The sequence below is a fragment of the Macaca fascicularis genome, chromosome 17 (genome assembly GCF_037993035.2).
Source record: "Macaca fascicularis isolate 582-1 chromosome 17, T2T-MFA8v1.1".
NCBI lineage: Eukaryota > Metazoa > Chordata > Mammalia > Primates > Cercopithecidae > Macaca > Macaca fascicularis.
The window spans coordinates 90721899-90739570 of record NC_088391.1 but is presented as its reverse complement, the minus strand read 5'-3'; the positions used below and the strand labels follow the sequence as shown (position 1 = coordinate 90739570).

Genomic DNA, 17672 nt, shown 5'->3' with positions numbered 1-17672 from the left:
GTCTTTTGGATGAAGCACTGCCTTGTGTGGCAGAGCAGCATCCCAAACAAGGATTCTTTAGATTCAGCAGCATGCTAATTAGTCTCTTCCCGGAAGACACGAATGAAGAAATCAGGTAACACAATCAGCTATGTGAGGGCAGGAATAGAACACAAAGAAATACTTCTTGCAGGTACGTGATACTGCATCATTATTTTCACAGACTATTTTAAAAGTAGACAGGACTTTAAAACAAAAAGGAATAAAGAATATCTCCACACAGGCAGAGCTTGCTGTGAGCTGAGATTGTACCACTGCACTCCAGCCTGGGTGACAGAGCGAGACTCCGTCTCAAAAAAAAAAAAAATCTCCACACAATATTTGGTAATGTTGGTAATATCCATCAACATTCATAATGTTGGTTCCACCTTTGCGCGTTTTCATTTCTGTTGCTTAAATATATACTGCGTCCTTTAGATCATTTATTTTATTTATTTATTTTGTAGAGTCAGGGTCTTGCTCTGCTGGCCCAGGCTGGAGTGCAGTGGCTATTCACAGGCACAATTAGAGTTCACTACAGCCTCGTGCTCCCCTATTTATTTGTATTTATTATTGGTTGTTTTGCTTCCTAATTATTTCCCAAAGGAAACTATAACTGAAAAATGGCTTTGTTTCTTTCAGGTGGCAAATGTATAGGGATTTTTCAGGGTAGTACTTTTCCATCCTATTCTTCGTCAATTTTATTTTCTTCCAAAATCAACAAGGAAAAGAAAAATATCATGTGGAAAAAACAGAAAACGGAGAAGAAGGACGGCCAGCAGGACACTTAATTTTTTTAAAAAAGGCAGACTGAGGATCACTGGAGAATGGCGACTGTTACAGCCAAGGGCCCCCCAGCAAGGACTAGCCCCCTACCCTCCCCGGAGGCGGCTTTTCTTCGCAGCCTGTAGCGGTGTGCCACAGTTCCTCTGAAGATGTGTATCGTGGAGCAAGTGGCAGAGCCTGCGTCACGCCACCTCGCTCACAAACACTGGGAGCTTCCGATCTTCTATAATTAAATGTTTTCCTCGAGCAAATGCTACTAAAACAATGCCGTGGCTGGCGCCGCATTTGATTTCCATGGCGCTTTCCACCTTCTCCTCTTGCCAGCTCTTCACATCGACTGTCTCCGCAGCTTCATTCCTTCACTGGTGCCAGGCAGGCAGGCGCACTGCACAACCACTTGGGTTTTTCTTCCCTCTTTTTGCGCCCGGTAAATTTTCATAAAGCATTTAACGTGAGAACAAGCAGGTTAATTTCCCGTGCCGTTGAGCCAGGCGCCCTGCAACACTGCCATGTTTTGGCTTCTGAGTCAGAGGCCTCGGTCCCAGTGGCGAGAACTCTTGCCAGAGCTTTCTCTGTGCAGACACCAGGTGTGATTTAGCATAACAGATTGTGTGGACGCTCAACGGCTTCTCTAAACCGTGCGTCAGAACGAAATTGTATCCTTCATGCAAGATGAAGATGAAAGTCTCCTGGGCTGGAAGTTCTGCCAGGAAGGGCCTCTGGACATACAGGAAGTGGGAAAATCACCCCACTTTACAACACATGCCTAGTTTCAGGACCACTAATGTTCTCCTTCACAATATCAGTACCTGGTTAAAATCCCCCATCATATCACCACGCTGTTTTCCTCTGATGGTAGGTAGGCAATGAAGGATTTTTGAAAAATATACAAAGAGGATGGAAAAAATGGAATTGTAAGGCAATTTAAAACCTCATTGAATCTGGTCTTTGATACCTACTTAGTCAATGACTTGGGCCATGCATGAAACCCTGGTTGACAGTGACTTTGAACGCAGACGCGCTAGGTGTCAGCTCTCAGGCTATGGGGACGACTTTCAGGGAAGGAGCCGAGCTTTGTGGCTGCCACAGTGTAGACCCGAGATGAGAACGGCCTGTTTTCGAAGATGGCAAGATTAGTGTGCCTCGAGAGAAGGGCAGGCCTGAAGCTGAGACACAGGTCACCCCACGGGGAGAGTGACTGAAGTCACAAGAGGACACCGAAGATGATTTGAGGACAAGCTTAGCAAACACGACTGCCAGGATCACCAGTCTTTTTATCCAGACCGCTGCCAGGGGGATCGTAACACTTAGTGATGTACAGGCAGCTAACAGAGAGGACCAATGGTGTCCCAATGGTGTGCCAACACCAGGGGCTTAGGGATAAAATACATGTGCTCGGACGTTCAAAATCACCTGATAACGATGATGTCAATATATACACAGTCCTTTTCTAACTTTTCAAAGGGCTTTCATGCCTGTGATTTCATTTGCCCTCACAACAGTCCTGCAGTGTGGACAGCACAGATTTTATTATCCACATCTGCCTGAAGAACAGAGAGGTTAGGAGACTTCTCTGGAATCCAGACAACTAGGCAGCAGTTGAGCTAAGGCAGAACTCCCATCTCGGGCTCCCAATCTTGCATTTGTCTGCAGAAGCCCTCCTTACACCCTCGAGGGTCAGTGAGTTACCCGATAGCCTGTAATAAATGACTTTGTTTTCTGCTTACACTCAGTAAACTAAATTCTGTGGTTAGCTGCCAGCAGCCCCGGCCACTACCGCGACCACAGTGCACGTGCGTTCTGTCACCTGCCTTTTTTACTCAGCCACAGGTAGGGTATCTCTTTATGCAGGATGTGATCTACACAATCATTTGTAATGACTTCCACGAATTCTATTGCATGGATAGGCCAATCCCCTATGGAGTAAGATTTAATTTTTTGGCCAGGCGTGGTGGCTCATGCCTGTAATCTCAGCACTTTGGGAGGCCGAGGTGGGTGGATCACCTGAGGTCAGGAGTTCAAGACCAGCCTAGCCAAGAGGGTGAAACCCCATCTCTACTAAAAATACAAAAATTAGCCAGAAGTGGTGGTGCATGCCTGTAATGCATGCCTGTAATCCCAGCTACTTGGGAGGCTGAGGCAGGAGAATCACTTGAACCCAGGAGGCGGAGGTTGCAGTGAGCCAAGATCATGCCACTGCACTCCAGCCTGGGTGACAGAGCACAGCTCCATCTAAAATAATAATAATAATAATAATAATTTTTCCCCAGCAAACATATAATAATGTTTGCCATTAATATGTTCATTTCATTCAAGAAATATTTATCGAATATGCTTTATGTGCCAGCTACCATTTTACGTAATGGAGAGAGCTCCCTGCCTACATACAACTTATATTCCAGTCAGGAAAACAGCTAAGAAACAAGTAAGCCAATAAACAATTGTAGGCTGTGAAACTATGAAGATAGCAGAATTAACTAATGGGATAGGAGTGATGGGGGTGTAGTGCCTGAGACAGGGTGGCAAGACAGCAGCTTCTTTGGGGATGTGACAGTTGCCCCAATTGCTGAAAGATGATAAACCTAGCTGCAACAAATATCCCAGAACATTCATCTTAGAGTCCTTGTCTGACTCTTCCCTTACGACAAATCCCGGAAGTGGAAATGCCAGGCCAAATTACCTGCTCACTGAGGCTCCAAAGGAATGACCATGAGGCTCTAACTCTCACAGCCTCCTGCAAGCCATCCTGCTTCAAGTCCTCACTGTCTGATGGCTGCTGTGTACCAGAGAGGGACAGTCTCTTAACCTCACTGCGCCTCCGTTTCCTCATGTGAAAGATGGGGATAAGAATAGTGCTTGACTCGAGGGTTGGTGAGTATCGAAATCATGTAACGTAAATGGTTAATAAATGTTAGGTTAAAAAAATGCCTTTTTTTCCCCCCAGAGGGATAGGTTTTTGCTATGTTGCCCAGACTGGAGGGTAGCGGCTATTTATAAGCTCCATGACAGCTTGCTGCTGCCTCAAACTCCTGGGCTCAAGGGATCCTCCTGCTGCAGCCTCCAGAGTAGCCGGGACCACAGGCAGACACCACCGGGTCTGGCTAACATATCCCTGTTTTAACATGTAAACTAAAATTGCTGATTTTAGAAAAAGGGCTGTACAGATTTAAACTCCCATTTCCTTGTGCACACCCACTTGGGGTTGGTTCTGAGTTCATATTCGGTTGGCCCTGTTTTCAGTAACCAGATGTCCTTACACCAGCACTCTGACCACACTGAGGACCGGGAAGGTGGCTTGTAGCTCTCGTGTCCTTAATGCCTGACCAAAAGGAAAGAACAGGAAGCTGGTCTTTTGGCACTGGGGAGGAGTCCCAGAAGGGGCCAATCAACTCACAGACAATGAGAGGCAGCCTGTTCACTGATGGGGTTCAGGACACACTACCCCAAAATATACATTTGAGAAAACAGCAGAAGCAGGAAGGTCTTTCTCTCGCCCTTCCCCCGCCCTTCTCCCCAAAGCAGTCAAAAACTTTCATTCCAGAGGTGCCCTCTCTATACCTGAAGAAAAGGAACATCCTTATCTTTGAAGACACAGAGATGCCAAGAAGAACCTGAACAAACAGGCCTTGCTACATTCCCCTCGGTTTATTACTGTTAGGTCATGCCCCCCTCGTCCAATCACACTTCCACACGACTGTCGACTTGCATCAAATCTAAGCATAAAAATACATAGGTGTTCCAGCTGGGCATGGGGGCTTACGCCTGTAATCCCAGCACTTAGGGAGGCCAAGGTGGGCAGATCACCTGAGGTCAGGAGTTGGAGACCAGCCTGGTCAACATGATGAAACCCTATCTCTACTGAAAATACAAAAATTAGCCCTGGATGTGGTAGTGTGCCCCAGTAATCCTAGCTACTCAGGAGGCTGAGGCAGGAGAATCTCTTGAACCCAGGAGGTGGAGGTTGCAGTGAGCTGAGATCAAGCCAATGCACTCCAGCCTGGGCGACAAAGTGAGACCCTGTCTCAAGGGAGGGAAAAAAAAAGAAAAGAAAGAAAGAAAAAAATACATAGGTGTTCCTGTTTCTTTGGGTCTTATTTGGGAAGGCTCCCATGTTGTCACATAAAGCTTTAAGTAATGTGTCTGGCCGGGCGCAGTGGCTCACGTCTGTAATGCCAGCACTTTGGGAGGCTGAGGCAGGCAGATCACCTGAGGTCAGGAATTCAAGACCAGCCTGGCCAATATGGCGAAACCCTGTCTCTACTAAAACTATAAAAATCAGCCAGGTGAGGTGACACGCACCTGTACTTCCAGCGAACTCGGGAGGCTGAGGCAGGAGAATTGCTTGAACCCGGGAGGTGGAGGTTGCAGTGAGCTGAGACTGCGCCATTGCACTCCAGCCTGGGTGACAGGCTAAGACTGTCTACAAATAAATAAATAAGTACATACATACATACAAAAAAGTAATGTGTGTGTTTTTCTCTTGTTAATCTTTCATTATAGGTACCTCAGTTATGAACCTGAAGATGGGTGAGGAAAATGTGTTACTTTTTCTCTCCTACGGCATCTAGTTTTAGACCTCCCATTTTGGATGAAATCAGATCTTAAAGATCTAGCGTCTACTTTCCTCTGAGCGCCGTGCTCTTCAGGTTGCTGAATTCTTCAGGAATCCAGGTAGGCCTAGTATGCTCTCCACCTCTCCATAAAAAATTACAAAGAGCAACCTGCTCAATGCTTTTGTTCCAAATTAGAAACCTTAAGTCCTGAAACAGTTTCTCAGCAGAAACACAGGCTATAGGTTGCAGATGGTCCTTCACTCACTGCAGTGTGAAAGTTCTTCATAATAGTATGAAATGTGACCACATTCCATTTCTTCTTCTGTCCATCTGCTGCTGTTATGGTTTAGGAGAGAGAAATGATTTTAAAAAGATATAAATCTGGACTGTGTGTAAGCTGATTTCTTTTTTTTTTTTTTTTTTTTTTTTGAGACAGAGTCTGACTCCGTCGCCCAGGCTGGAGTGCAGTGGCCAGATCTCAGCTCACTGCAAGCTCTGCCTCCTGGGTTCACACCATTCTCCTGCCTCAGCCTCCCGAGTAGCTGGGACTACAGGCACCCGCCACCACGCCTGGCTAGTTTTTTGTATTTTTTTTTTTTTTTTTTAGTAGAGATGGGGTTTCACCGTGTTAGCCAGGATGGTCTCGATCTCCTGACCTCATGATCTGCCCATCTCGGCCTCCCAAAGTGCTGGGATTACAGGCTTGAGCCAACGCGCCCGGCCTACAAGCTGATTTCTTAAACCATATTTAATATGTTTGGGCAACAAACACTACCTTGGTACTGTTTAATAAGAAGGCAGTAGGGAATAAGTTTTTCTGCTTTTTTTCATATGCATATGTAACCTTTTTTTTTTTTTTTTTTTTTTTGAGACAGGGTCTCACTCTGTCACCCAGGCTGGAGTGCAGTGGTACGATCACGGCTCACTGCAGCCTTGACCTCCTGGGCTCAGGTGATCCTACCACCTTCCAGGTAGCTGAGACTACAGGCGCATGCCACCAGGCCTGGCTAATTTTTTGTAGAGACAGGGTTTAGCCATATTGCCTAGGCTGGTCTCTAACTCTTGTGCCCAAGCGATTCCCCTGCCTCAAGCTCCCAAAGTGCTGGGGTTACAGGTGTGAGCCACTGTACCCGGCCTTTTTGTTTTTGTTAAATTTATTTTTAATAGAGACAGGCTGTCGCTATGTTGCCCAGGCTGGCCTTGAACTCTTGGCCTCGAGTGATCCTCCCATCTCAGCCTCCCGAAGTAATGGGATTACAGGCATGAGCCACTGTGCCTGGCCTGCATATGTAACCTTTTTGAATGGAGGTAGTTATGATTAAGATGGGTGAATTGTTTTTTTGTTTTTGTTTTTTTTTTGAGACGGAGTCTTGCTCTGTCGCCCAGGCTGGGGTGCAGTGGCCGGATCTCAGCTCACTGCAAGCTCCGCCTCCCAGGTTTACGCCATTCTCCTACCTCAGCCTCCCGAGTAGCTGGGACTACAGGCGCCCGCCAACCCGCCCGGCTAGTTTTTTTGCATTTTTTAGTAGAGACGGGGTTTTACCGTGTTAGCCAGGATGGTCTCGATCTCCTGACCTTGTGATCCGCCCGTCTTGGCCTCCCAAAGTGCTGGGATTACAGGCTTGAGCCACCGTGCCCGGCCTAGATGGGTGAATTGTATACAGTGAATTTATTATTTTTTTTAAGGAAATGAGAGCAAGGGTTCAGGAGGAGAATTAAGGGATGAGGACCACAAGGAAAGAGTCCCCGAGGTCTCCTGGTGTCTCTGACCATTGCGGGGTTGTTAGTGTTGTTTCTATAACCAGATAGATGAGACAGACATTGAGGTTGGGACTGTGTTTGAAGCCCCCAGAGTTCCCAGCATGGGGTGGGGCAGAGTAGCTGCCCTACCTGGGAACTATATGCTCGTAAGATAGAGAATAGAAGGATGGTTACCAGAGGCTGGGAAGGGATGTGGGGAGTGGGGGTGGGTGGGTGGGGAAGTGGGGTTGGTTAATGAGTACAAAAAAAACCATATGTCATTAGAATGAATAAGAACAAGTATTTGATAGCACAGCAGGGAAACTATTTTTAATTGTACATTTAAAAATAACTAGAAGAGTATAACTGGATTGTTTGTAATACAAAGGATAAATGCTTGAAGGGGATGGATACCCTATTTTCCATGATGTGATTACTGCTTTTTGCATGCCTGAATCAAAGTATCTCATGTACCCCATAAATATATATATACCTACTATGGACCCACAAAATTTTTTTTTTTTTTTTTTTTTTTTTTTTTTGAGACGGAGTCTCGCTGTGTCGCCCAGGCTGGAGTGCAGTGGCCGGATCTCAGCTCATTGCAAGCTCCGCCTCCCGGGTTTTTACGCCATTCTCCTGCCTCAGCCTCCCGAGTAGCTGGGACTACAGGCGCCCACCACCTCGCCCGGCTAGTTTTTTGTATTTTTTAGTAGAGACGGGGTTTCACCATGTTAGCCAAGATGGTCTCGAACTCCTGACCTTGTGATCCGCCCGTCTCGGCCTCCCAAAGTGCTGGGATTACAGGCTTGAGCCACCGTGCCCGGCCCCACAAAAATTTTTAAAAGATTAACTGGGGAGTCAGATGGAGAATCTGTTCCATGCCCCCACCACCAGCACTCTGATCTGTCTCTTGCCCATACCCACACCCAATGGTGTGTTACACATACACAGACACACAGACACACACACACATGCACGCGCGAAGCATTATTTTCCCATGTCTGTCAGATTCGTATAACTAGGATTCTTTCTTGTATTTTGTAAACATGATCAGTAGGTTAGGTCCTGGAGTGAGAATCACAGAATCAGGGTCTTGGAGTTGGGAAGGGTCTTCATAGTTACTTCAGGAGCTCTGCCCAAGGCAAGAGCCCTGCCATCCTCTTGGCAAGTGATGATCTGTTTCTGTATAAACACAGCCACTGGATGGACCTTCAGATACATGAGTGTGGTCCATATGTTTCCCTGGGTCTTCTGTCTTTGAACCCTCCTACTTCTGATCATTGTCTCTCTGAAACCCTCTGATACACTTTCAACATCCTCTGCCCTCTTGAGTTGCCCTGCTCTGGACATACTCAGGTTTGGTGATGCCCCTTCTAAACTCTGAGCGGGCACTCCCACTGCTCTTCCAGACGCTATGCCCCGCCCGTAAGTGCATTAATTCCTGGCTGGCTGGCTGGCTACACTGTTGACTCACATGGAGACTGGTAAAAAGGTTTAGTTGATTACAAATACAACTCTTCATCTGCTCAATATGCTTAACAATATGGCCTTTAGTGTAGTCTTCTCAAATCTAACCTTTCTTAATACCAGTTGCTCAGTTTTCCAAAAGGCTTTTGAGAATGTGAAATGTTTGTCAATTTATAGTAATATGGGAAGATTACAATATTTAACAAAAGCCAGTGTTAGCATTCTTCTAAAGCTGAAAAACAATACATGGATTGAGAATTTTTCAGCAACCCATTTTTATGTGCCTTGAAAAATATGCCACACATGGTAGCATTCCTGAGATAAAAATTGTAGGCATTGGGGCCTTAGTTTCTACAAATGCAAGATAAACTCTAAGGTTCTGTCTGGCTTTAACATCCAACATTCTCTGTATAACCCTCCACTGATCAGTTGTCTCAAGAGAACCCCCCTCCTCCAAAGAGTAGAGATACTCACCTTTGTTAATTCTTTTTGAATAAAAATAACATATTGCTGGCCTAATATTTCAACTTACTATGCATTTTATGGTAGGAAAACGCAAAATATCTAATGTTTTGAGTATTCCTTAGTTTTAAATATAAAAGTTTTCAATCTTTGTCATTTTTGATAAAAAGTATGTTTTAAACAGTTAACTGAAACTTAGTATTTACCTTTATAAATACATCTAATATATAATTACTTACACATATTTGAAGAAAAGATAAAACCTATCATTTTTAAACTGTATTAAAGAAGCATTCACAGATATAAAAGCATTGGGATTTTGAGAACTTAAAACCACTTGACAGAGAGGAGGAAAAATCAGAGATATCATGTAAAAAATAATATTTGTAATATACAAAAACGTTTCTCATTTATGGTTAAGAAGCTTAGTACGTGTTTTGGTATGCAGAGATTTCTGTCTTTACTCTTCTTGGGGATATCTGCTTTATTTGGTTCAATGGGTGGGTGGTGGGGCTTGGACATGTGTTTCTTTTTTTTTTTTTTTTTTTTTTTTTTTTTTGAGACAGAGTCTCGCTGTGTCGCCCAGGCTGGAGTGCAGTGTAGCCAGGATGGTCTCGATCTCCTGACCTCGTGATCCGCCCGCCTTGGCCTCCCAAAGTGCTGGGATTACATGGACACGCGTTTCTAAAGGCTCCCCTCGTGACCCTGCTGGACTGCCAGGGTTGAAAAGCTGCTGCGCTGGTGCACACATAAATGCCTCACCTGCTGGATAAGCAGTGCCAAGGCACGGAGAAGAAAGGCCTTCCTGAGAAGAGGAACTCAGCAGCCCCTTGAGCACGTGCCATGAATCCTCAAAGAGCATTTCCCCATCACACACATCTCCACGAGGTAGCTCCATTTTGCTAGGTGACATTTCTACTTGCAATGCTACTGGCGAATACTATGGCTGAAGCAAGCTGAAATCATGATAACTTTTGCTCTTGGTCGGTGAGACCCTTTTTTAAACATTTTATTTTATTTTTGAGACAGGGTCTGGCTCTGTCACCCAGGCTGGAGTACAGTGGTGCAGTTATGGCGCTCACTGCAGCTTCGACTTTCCAGGCCCAAGCAATCCACACACCTTAGCCCCACAATTAGTTGAGGGTACAGATGTGTGCCACCATACCTGGTTAATTTTTCTTTACTTTTTGTATAGACAGGATCTCACTGTGTTGCCCAGGCTGGTCACAAACTCCTGGGCTCAAGCGATCCTCCTGTCGTGGCCTCCCAGAGTGCTGGGATTACAGATGTGAGCCACCACACCTGGCCCTGACCCTTATTTTTCCAGTTCCCACCTGTGCGCTGAAGGGAAGAATCCTATGAGAGCTGAGCAGGAAGAGAATGATATGCATTAAGTGGGCCGACATTAAGAGGCCGACTCTCCTTTTACAACTAAGCAAGGACCACAGAAATGAAATAATCTCTCTAGCACCAGTATCTTGGAAGAATTTAATGATTTAAGTGGCATTGTTTTCTGACTATAAAAGCTATATATACTTTTTATAGAAGAAGCTTAAACATAGGAAAGTGCATATAAGTATTTTAACAGATCCCTATAATCCGTCGCACTGTGGCACCGTGGCATCACCACGTGGAGCCATGAAACTGGGACTCTGTCCTCTGAATTGGTAGTCACTAGACACTGTGACAGTGGTTAAGTCCATTCTTCACACACTTGCATTTGGCGCGGGCCTATTTCCTCCTGGCCCTACCTCCTACCTTACTGCACTGTAGCTTCTGAAAGGTTACAAACTCCCTCACGCCAGCAGCCACTCCCTGGAACGCTGTCCACTCTGTGTGCTGGAACCGATGCTTGGCTTTGTTCCGCTATGGTGTCACCACTCTCTCCAGGGGAAGAAACGCCTCGCTTCCCTGTATGCAGGGCCGGGGTAGAGGGAGACGTCCTCCAGATCTGTGTCTCTGTCCTCGCTCCCCTCACCAACTAACGCTCCTCCTGGCAGAGTCCACACTGTCTGATTGTGTCAGCCTTTCAAGTCCCCCCCATACTCACAGCTGGAAGCTTCTCCATGCAGCTCCAGGAGAAATCCCATCGCATGACTGCATGCTCCCCAACACCCATCCTGAGGACTTGGTCACGCTTTGGCCTCACTTTTCTCAAAACTGCCTCATCCCTAATTCTCAAGCCCTGAAATCCACCTCTCTGAAGAGAGCTCCTCTCTCAGCTGCCCCTTGTCCTTGTCATCTGGTTTACCTTCCCCTGTCTTCCAAGTCCTGGCCCCTGGGCGGTCAGCTCACTGTCAGATTTTCTTGCCAATCTACCACCTACCCTGGACTTCCTGGTGAACTGTGCACACTGACACCTTCACAGCACCCTCAAGTCTTGTCTCTGTTAGTTCTGTTTCACTCTTGTCTGGGTCTGGGGTTTGGCTTGCTGGGGGAAAAAGGCCTTCATCATTCACTTAGTTGTTCAGCTATTCAGCTGTGTTAGTCACTGTCCTAGGTCCTAGGGATGCAAAAATGCATCTTGCAATAAACAGCAATGCAAAAATGCAGTGCAGGGTGATGTGCAGATATCACATGTGGTTGCACAGGGACATGGCAGAGACAGCTGATGGCTCACAACAACCATTCTCCCCTCTTCCTTTGAGTTTTGGCACTTCTAAAGCCTGCATGTCCCAGCCCCACCTGCAGCTAGCGTGTGAATGGAACAAGTGGTGTAGGCAACATTTAACCCTTAAAAGGAAGCCACCTGCCCTCCACTCTCTCTTCCTCCATCTCAGATGCTGGAACTCAAAGATGGTATGGTGAGCCGGCATCAGCCACGCAGATGAGGACGTCAGAGCAACAAGGCAGATGCAACGTGGGTCTCTGAATGAACATGGAGGAGGAGCACTTCCCACCTGCCTCAGACCACCTGGCTACCTCTTTCTGTACTGTTGGGTGAGAGAGAAATAAACTTCCTTTGGTTTGAGCTGCTGTAGCTTTGTGGCCTTTTCTGTTGTACCAGCTTAGCCTGCACACGGACACAAAAGTGGAGAGGAATCAGCTGCTCATAGAGGGTAGAGGCAACGGTGAGAACAGAGTAGTGGCAGGGGTAAGAAAAGCATCTGGAAAGAGGTAACCATAGAGACACAGGCTCTGGGCTTGGGCACTACTTGGCAATCTTTTTACTGATCTTGGAGAATTCCCTTTCTCACTGTGTGTGTTAGGAAGAGGGAGGTGTGTTCCAACAATAGAGGGAAGAACAATAGGTGGAATTTGGGGATGTGTGTACATGATTGTGTTAGTTTAGAGGTGTTTGCTTAGGATCTTGATAACATCATCTCTTGACCATCAAAATTCTGAACTAATCGAACGATAAGACAAAAGAGTCAGCAGGAGGAGAATTAGAACATTTCCTTCACTTCTGATAAAGGCTGGGTTGAGGACAGAAGTGAGTGAAAGAGCCACATGGTCTTTTAATACTGGGCCATGGAGTTGGACTGACTTATCATCAGGCTGCAGAGAACCAAGAGCACCCCGTGCCCCAGAGAGTGGGCCCCGGGGAGCAGGGAATCAGTCACACTGCCTGTGGGCAGCCCACACCCTTGAGGAAGGAAAAAGGAGGGGGCAGAGCTACATATGCCAGGATAGCCACTGGGTGCATCATCCAGGTCTTCGGAGATGTGGGCTGGGGTGGGAGAACCACAGCACTGCACCAGTAGAGCTCCGTCCTGAAGGAAGGAAACTTCAGGAAGTGGGAATGAATGTTCCCTGCAATGCTGACTTTGAGGCTCCTGCAGGCCACCTGGGAAGGCCTTCGGATTCCATCTCTCATAAGCCCCCTAAATGTGTCAGGACTGAGTAATCTATTATGGGACAGGACCTACTCTTATGCCCTCCCAGGCCGTGGGCTCACCAGGAGTCCTGGTGTAATCAGGCTGAGACAGAGTTGCTTCCTGGGTCCACCTGCTTGACACTGGCTTGGCACCTTGGCAGGGATTACTTTATTTTCTCCCAAGGCTCCCGTGTTCCCGAGGGCTCTCCCAACCCTCTTGGAGCACCTTAAAGCTGCGTGAACCAGGCACTGGCCAGTCCCCTCTTGTGGGACTCTGGCTTTGTTCTGCCTCCCACTGCATGCTCAGCCATGCCCACCTCTCTCGCCAGGCATCCTCCCCACTTCCAAGGAGGCAAGGCTGGAAGTGCTCAGGTATCCTCATAATAAGCAACACGGGGCTGGGTGCGGTGACTCACGCCTGTAATCTCAGCACTTTGGGAGGCTGAGGTGGGCGGATCACGAGGTCAGGAGATAGAGACCATCCTGGCCAACATGGTGAAACTCCATCTCTACTAAAATACAAAAATTAGCTGGGCGTGGTGATGCCTGTACAGGTGTGCCTGTAATCCCAGCTACTCAGAAGGCTGAGGCAGGAGAATCGCTTGAACCAGGCACTTGAACCAGAGAGTTGGAGGTTGCAGTGAGCCGAGATCGCGCCACTGCACTCTAGCCTGGTGACAGAGTGAGACCCTGCCTAAAAAAAAAAAGAAAAAAAAAAAAAACAAGCAACATGGTGGCCCTTTCTTCTCACACTTAGTGCTCAGGGGTTCTGGCAGTGCCAAATACCTGTGCACTCAGGGATGGTTCTGTCTTTGAGTATGTGTTGGGGGAGTTGACTGGAGGACTCCGCTGGCAGTTCTAATGACTTATTTGTGCATTAATTCATTCACTCATTTTTAGTTTGTACTTTCCCGTAAGTTGAGAAAAATGGGTTTACTACTTTCCACACCATTATATAGCTATAGTAGCAATTCAAAGATTCTAATGTAATGTAACAATGAGGGCTTATTTAATCCTTCTTCCCTTTAAAGAATAAGAACTGGTGGAATAAAAATATAAACTACTGACCGGGCGCGGTGGCTAATGCCTGTAATCCCAGCACTTTGGGAGGCTGAGGTGGGTGGATCATGAAGTCAAGAGATCGAGATCATCCTGGCCAACATGGTGAAACCCCATCTCTACTAAAACTATAAAAAATTAGCCAGGTGTAGTGGCAGGCACCTGTAATCTCAGCTACTTGGGAGGCTGAGGTGGGAGAATCACTTGAACCTGGGAGGCGGAGGTTGCAGTGAGCCGAGATCATGCCATTGCACTCCAGCCTGGGCAAAAAGAGCAAAACTCCATCTCAAAAAAAAAAATATATATATATATACACATATATATGTATATATACACACACACACACATACTACTTAATGAAATAATATATGACAACACTTCAAAATCTCTTAAACTTTACCATTAACATATAATGGTTATATAATGAATTCTTTTAAGTTTTTTTCTTTCCTTCCTTCCCTCCCCTCCTTTTCTTTTTTTTTTTTTTCCCCCCTTTAACAGATTTGACATAATATATCCCAAATTCAATTTGCCTCCACTGGTGGTCCTATGGAGCCATTACTGATGTTTTCCCCCCACTCTGTGACACCAAAGGATGCCATGAAAGTCAAGATCCTAATTCTAACTGTGACAAGTGGTAAATGGCCAGCTTGCCCAGTCCACTTAAGGGGTGGGTTCTTGAACTCCCTTGGATGATAACTTCGGGACTAGAGAATTATGTCCAACGATAAAAGTCTTTTTCAGGGTGTTCCTCAGTTTTTACATAAATTTAAATATGCTGGTTCAGCCCCACACCTAATCTAAGTGTGCGTTCCCTAGGTACTTACCCCATCAGTTCTTATTACTATTCAATGACATGCCCTGTCTATACGTTGACTTCTTCTACCTGGGTAGCATATTGTAAGTATTTAATACATGTTGTTGAATTGAATTGAATAATAAGAAAAAGTAGAGGGAAGGTAACAATGAGGTATAAAGTGGGTTCCTTCAAGAGATCACTGGAGGACGTGGAGGGAGAAACAAGTGGTATGCACCGTGGAAATGCAAAGCTGTCAGGAAGAATTGAGACCACTACGAGATAATTGTTTCCAGTGTTTCCCTAATGGGAGTCAACCATCAAAGCAAAGTTTCTCAGATGCTGGAACTGGATTGTGAAAAACAAATAAGAACATGCACTGTTAAAAATCATTCCCCTGAAAATAAATACATCCAATATTGCCACAAACACTGTAAGCTATTCATCCTCAACTGGAAGTTGGTAAATTTATCAACATCATATTCTAAAATTGAAATGAACACTATGCTGGAAAACAGTTATCAAAAGACGTATTGAGACAGAACTCTGAAAAGAGGCCAAGAAATTCTGGCCAAAAGACCAGATAGTGAACTGTTTGATAAATGTATAATAAAACAGCAAAATTGTATTGATACTATTGCTCTATGAAGCCTACCCTAAACCAGACAGGTTAATTGAGTGTGGATCTGGTACAGAAACAAAGTTACCAAAACAAGGTCAGAGATGGAGGGATATCAAAATGGAGCCCCTTTTTTCTGGTAGTGTGTGTTTCCTTCTACAAAAAGAAAAAAAAAAAAAGAAAGAAAATGGTGGTTCATTCAAGAAGCGGGTATTTACAGACAGCTATTACATGGACAAAAAAAAATTGCTTACTTCAAAAGATCTAATATTCTTCTTCAATAAGATTGTTAATGTGTTTTAAGACAGAGTTGTTTTATTTTTTTATTTATTCATTTTAAAATTTTTATTTTAAGTTCTGGGATACATGTGCAGGTTTGCTGCATAGGTAAACGTGTGCCACAGTGGTTTGCTGCACCTATCAACCCATCACCTAGGTATTAAGCCCAGTATGCATTAGCTATTTATCCTGATGCTCTCCCTCCCACTGCCTCCCTGAGAGTTCTTTTATTCTTATTATTAGTAAGAACAACCATGATGTTAATTAGGAAAAGAGACCTTGCAGCTCCTGAATAATGATACCAATTATAATATATCTGACGTACATTTGTTTCTTAGGGCCACCATAACAAATTACCATAAAATTGGCAGCTTAAAACAACAAAAATGTATTCTTTCATAGTTCTGGAGCCCGGAAATGTGGATTCAAGGTGTGCACAGGGCGCGGTCCCTCTCTAGCGGATCCTCCTTGCCTCCTGCAGCTCCTGCTGGCTGCTGGCAGTCCCTGCAGCTGCCGCCACCCAACCTCTGCCTCTGCCTTCATGTGCCCTTCTCCTCTGTGTCTGTCTTCTCCTCTGTGTCTGTCTTCTCCTCTGTGTGTCTCTGATTTCTCTGAAAAAGACACTTGTCCTTGGATTTAGGGCCCACCCAGATAATCCATGATGATCTTATCTCGAGATCCTTAACTACGTCGGCAAAGACCATTTTCCCAAATAAGGTTACATTCACAGGTCCCAGGGATTAGGACATGGACTTATCTTTTCAATGCAATCCACGACTGGAAGCATATTCCATGAACAATGGAATGAACACTTCTTTAAAAGAGTTACTAAAAAGCAGTATGTTAACAAAGGTGAGTTCTCCCTTCTCCATCTCTCCCTCTCCTCCCTACGTCCCTTAAGAGGAACAGTGCCTGGACTATTTGCGGTCTTTGGTAAGATATCTAGGGGTGTCACTGTGTCCTAGGATGCGGAGCTTGGGACTGTCACAGACTCACAGGGTAGTTGAGTTAGACAGAACTTAGAGGTAGCTTGGGGCAACCCTAATCTCACATATGACTCCTCTCTGTAACAATCCTGGGCTGAGTGGCACCCACACTGCTCCAGTGTCTCCACGTCCATCTTTATGTCCTTGGCTGACTCTAGGTGCCACCCTGTATACCGCAGTGGTGCCTGGAACCTCCTGGTCTTTCTGTGCATCAGTGCCTGTCCTTCCCATTGTGTTGTTCATCTCTACTAGGAGGACACTGCTCTAAACCACTGTCCTTAGGATGTGTGTGTAGAGTAATTCTTTTCATCAAGAATGCTGTCTCTTCCACTTAGGCCTAATAAATATCTTTCATCATGCAGAAAATGCATTTTTAGATGACTGGCGGAGTTTCACAATCACAGTATTTTAGGGCTGAAGAAAGCTCTACAAATTATCTAGTCATTTTAGAAACAAGGAGACAAAAGTCCTACAGAGAGATCAACAAATGACTGAAGGTCATTCTGATGCTGGGGGAGAGCCAGGACTTGAACGCACATCCCCTGAAGCCCATCCGAGCGTTTGTTCACTACATCACACATGATACAGAATGTGACCCAAAGCTTGCTCCGGTGTGAATTACGCTTGACATGCTGGCCCCCTTGGTGCCACCCCGTGAGATCATCAACCCAATGATCATATTCAACAATATTTCCTGAGTGTGTGCTATGGGCAGACAGGCTCTCCGCTCTCACGGAGCTTATACACTCAAGTGACTAAATGATTAAACAGTACCTGAAAGGCTGCAAGGCTCTAATCAGCTGTCACGTTTGGAGTTGATTGGGACTGAGGTCAGCCTGTTCAGCTTCTGATCCTTCACTGTACCCTCAGAGGAAAGGTGACGTAACTGGAGCTAATGTCCCGACTTTAAAGGTTCCTAGAAGTGTCCAATGTCATCATTTGAGTCAAAAGCACCTATTGGTCTAGAAAATAATTCTCCTCACTTCCTTTCTAGTGCTCAACTCTAAGATAAACCAGAAACCCAAGATCAATAATGACAACAACAACAACAATGCTGCTTTTATTAAAACTCATCATTGCCCATAAAATA

At 45.5% G+C, this 17672-nt stretch overlaps 1 protein-coding gene and 1 long non-coding RNA gene across 20 annotated transcripts in view; one reads left to right on the top strand and one right to left on the bottom strand.

Moving 5' to 3' along the window:
• The window catches only part of LOC107128023 (uncharacterized), a 126154-nt gene extending 114157 nt beyond the window's left edge, over nucleotides 1–11997 (top strand). For 2 of the 5 annotated variants that reach the window (XR_012426478.1, XR_012426476.1), the window contains 3 exons: nucleotides 661–3675; nucleotides 5305–5475; nucleotides 9593–11997. This is a non-coding gene — a long non-coding RNA (uncharacterized lncRNA). The remainder of the gene's footprint in view (nucleotides 1–660; nucleotides 3676–5304; nucleotides 5476–9592) is intronic. The other 3 variants (XR_012426480.1, XR_012426477.1, XR_012426479.1) reach the window with 3 other exon arrangements.
• Nucleotides 1–17672, bottom strand: part of CLYBL (citramalyl-CoA lyase) — a 280497-nt gene that overhangs the window by 47472 nt on the left and 215353 nt on the right. The gene's annotated exons all lie outside the window — the stretch shown is intronic.